We start from the raw sequence: 3,818 nt of genomic DNA on the forward strand, positions 1-3,818 counted from the left end.
GGCTGAGTGCAGCGCCGCGGGCCCCGCTCACTCGCTCGCTCGCTCGCTGCCGCCGCGGCGGTTCTTCTGGACGGTCGACGGGGGGGGGGGGTCCTCTTTTTCCGCCCCCACTTTCTCCCCCGCCTTACAAGCGAAGCCGCTCTCCGCTCCGTTTCCCCCCACCCCCCTCCCCGACTGCCGCCGCCTACGGCCGCCGCCGCCGCCTGCACGGTCGCGGCCCCTCACGGCCCCGCCGCCGCCGCTCGCCTCATTGTGTGTCACTCACAGGCAGCCGCCCCGCCACCCCCCGACGCCCGCCCCACGGAACCGGAAACCGACGCCACCAGAGAGGCACACGCTCTCCACCAACAGCAGCTCCGCTTCATGCCGGGAGGCGGGGCTTCCGCCTTAGCTCCGCCGGTATTCCCCGCCTCCGCATAACGGGCGGCTGTTCTGTCCAACGGAAGGCGGGCGGTACGCCGAGTGGGCGGGGGAAGGGGCGGAGCCTCCAGTGGGTCAAGCGGGGAGTGGTGGGCGGGACGAGAAGTGGGCGGGGCTTCACCGCCTCCCGTGCCCCCTTCCCTCCCCTCCCCCTCTTAGCAGTGGGCGCGGTGCTGCGCTGAAGCGCGCTCCGGTGTTGCGGCGTGGTCGGCCCCGCGCCCCGTTGAAGCCCCTCGCAGTCACCCAGTATCGCGTAGCTTGGCACCGAGACCAGAGTTTGGGTTTCATTGCGCGCTGCCCCTTTCTCTCCCTCGGCCTACGCTTTCCCGCCGCCATCGGTGCCTGCGAATTTCACCCGTTTGTTAATTTCACACACAAATGAGCTGAGAACAAGGGAAACCACAGTTCCCAGTACAGCGGATGCCGCTGTTCAGAATGGTTGGGCAGGGCTAAGCCGTGGCTGGGAGGAAGCGGCACTGTGCTCCTTCAATCTCCCTCTTTTTTCCTCCATCTCCATTATTTTTCCCAGCGGCACCTTCACACTCCCATGTTCTCCCTCAGTCTCCATCATTTTTTCCTCACTGCTCTTCAGTTTCCCTCTTTGTCACCCTTCATACTCCCATACAACCTTCTATCTCCCCTTTTCTCTTGATTTTCCTCCGTCTCCATTTTTCCCCTCGTGTGCCTTCATTTCCCTCTTTCTTGCTCATTTCCCTTGCTCCCTCTTGTTTTTCTCTCATTTCTTCTCAATTGCCACATCTCCCTCACCTTTCCCCCAATCTCCCTAATTTAACCCTGTCTCGTTTTCCTCCCTTTTATCTCAGTTTCCCTTTTTCTTGTCTTGCTGGCCCTCATTTCCTTTCATTTTCCTTTCGCAAACCTTCACTTATCCTCTTTCTTATTTCCCCCTCCATTTTCTTCCCCTTTTTCTCCCCTGTATACCCTCATTGTTCCCAATTTTCCCTCACCCTTCTTTTCTCTGGTTTTCCCTCATTTTCCCTCTTTATCCCCAATTTTCCCTTGATCTTCTGCATTCCCCCCTTTGCCCCCCCAGTATTCTCAATTTTTCTGCCTTCTCCCTCGTTTCCCCTTGTTCTTCCACTTCTCCCCTCAATACCCCAATTTTCCTTCAGTGTCCCTTATTTTCCACCCCTTCTCCCTCACTTTCATTCAGGTTTCTCTCAGTTTCCCCCAGCATCCCTTATTTTTCTCTCAGGCTCTCCTTCTCCTCATACACCATTGATTTTCCTGGTTATCCCCCCATTTTCTTTGGCTTCCTCTCAGTTTCTTTCATTTCACCTCAATATCCCTTATTTCCTCCCCTTTCTCTCACATTCCCCTTCTCAACTCATTTCCCCTCAGTGTCCCCCCTGCATTCCCCCCACCTTCCCTTTCTCTCTCATTTTCCCATCACACACCTGCACTTCACCTCTTTCTCCCTCAATTTCTCCTTGGTTTCTTTCATCTTTTTTGCCCTTGTTCTCCCCCATTTTCCCTCAATGCCCCTCATTTTCCTCCCTCATTTCCCCCCCACCTTCTCTTTCTTTCTCCATTTTCCCCTCACACAACTTCTCCTTCTTCCTCTCATTTTCCCCAGTTTCTCTATTTCTCCTGCATCTCCCATTTCCCTTTCCCTATTTTCCTTCAGCATCCCCCATTTTCCCCTCCCTTTCTCCCTCATTTCCCCTCACACACCTTATCCTTCTCCTTTTCCCCCCATCTTCTCTCATTTCCACCTCGACATCCTCCCCATTTTCCTCTCACACTCCTCCTCTTTCTCCCCCATTTTCCTCTCAGTTTCTAATTTTCCCTCAGTATCTCCTATTTTCCCTCAACATTTCTCTTTCTCCTTTATTTTCCCCTTGCACCTTATCCTTCTCTTTCTCTCCATTTTCCCTCAGTTTCCCCCATTCCTCTCATTTTCTCCTCAGCATCCTCCCCCATTCTCCTCTCGCACATCTTTCTCCATCATTTTCCCCTCAGTTTCTCTCATTTTCCCTCAGTGTCCCCCTCTCTCCCCCATTTTCCCCTCACACACCTTATCCTTCTCTTTCTCCCAATTTCCCCTTCCATTTCTCTTATTTTCCCTCAACACCTCCCATTTTCCTTCCACATCCCTCTCCTTTCTCCCCCACTTCCCCGTTTCTCTCACTTTCCCTCAGCGCCTCCCTTTCCCCATTTTCCCCTCACACACCTTACTCTCTTTCCCCTATTTTCCCTCAGAATCCTCCATCTTCCCCTCAATTTCTCTCATTTTCCCTGTCCCTCTCCTTTCTCCCCCGTTTTCCCCTCAGTTTCTCTATTTCCCCTCAGTCTCTTCCATTTTTCCCTCAGCGCCTCCTTTTCCCTCAGCCTCTCCCCTATCTCTCCCCCATTTTCCCCTCGCACACCTTCTCCTTTCTCCCCCATTTTCCCTCAGCCTCTCCCCTCTTCCTCCCCCATTTCTCCTCACACACCTCCTCTTTCCCTCAGCGCCCCTCTCTCCCACCTCCACCCCCCCTCAGCCTCCCTCCTTCCCCCGCTCTGTCCCTTTCCCCTCACACACCTTCATTCCCCCCCCCCTCCCCGTTTCCCCTCCCGCCCTTCCCGGCGCGCACAGCACCGCGATGGAGACCGCGGGGCGGGTATTGGGGAGCGGTGCCCGCGCAGCGCCCGTCGGCGGCGAACAATATCCCGTGTTCCGTCTGCAGCGCGGGGCATTTGCAATGCAAATAACGCGAGGGATTCCTTCGGAGAACAGCGGTGATCAGCTGGGTGCGAGCCTGCGGCTCAGCGTCCCGGCCGCGGGCACCGCGAGCACCGCTGCTGACACCCAGCGTAGCCTTTGCATCTGAAAAGTGGGTTTTGTTTACACCTCCAAACGACGAGTTATTTCCCTCGTCGTTCCGGGCTTTACATTAACCTCCAAATTGGTGACTGCTTCTGAGGAAGTTTTCCTCTTCGAAGCCAGGCAGGCGTTTGCTTGGTGCGGGTTCCTGATTGGGATCGTTTGCCCGTCGTTGTGGGAGAGCGGAAAAATGCGTGTGAGCCCGCAGCGCGGTGCGTGCTGCTCACCCGTAGCCACAGGCGGGGATTAATGGGCTCCCAAATCATTCCAAAGAGCCACTTCACCTCATCAGCTTTGATAGGAGATATTAGTAAAGCAAAATGCTTCATCGCTTCAGTTCACAGCGACAAAACAAAAGAGCTCCGTTTGATTCTTGCTTTTAAGTGCCCGCTGCTAATTTTCTGTGTTCTGTCTGATGCAGGCCCAAAGGACATCTCCTCGGACAGTCTCTTTTCTTCCCCGTTCAGACTGGGCCTCTTTCTTGTGAATTCCCATTCATATCTTTAATTGTGGACGTTATTCCCGTGCTCATGACTGTGAGGGTTCAATCTTTTATTTTCCAACTCGTGGT

The sequence above is a fragment of the Tetrao urogallus genome (genome assembly GCF_951394365.1).
Source record: "Tetrao urogallus genome assembly, chromosome: 25".
NCBI classification, from domain to species: Eukaryota; Metazoa; Chordata; class Aves; order Galliformes; family Phasianidae; genus Tetrao; species Tetrao urogallus.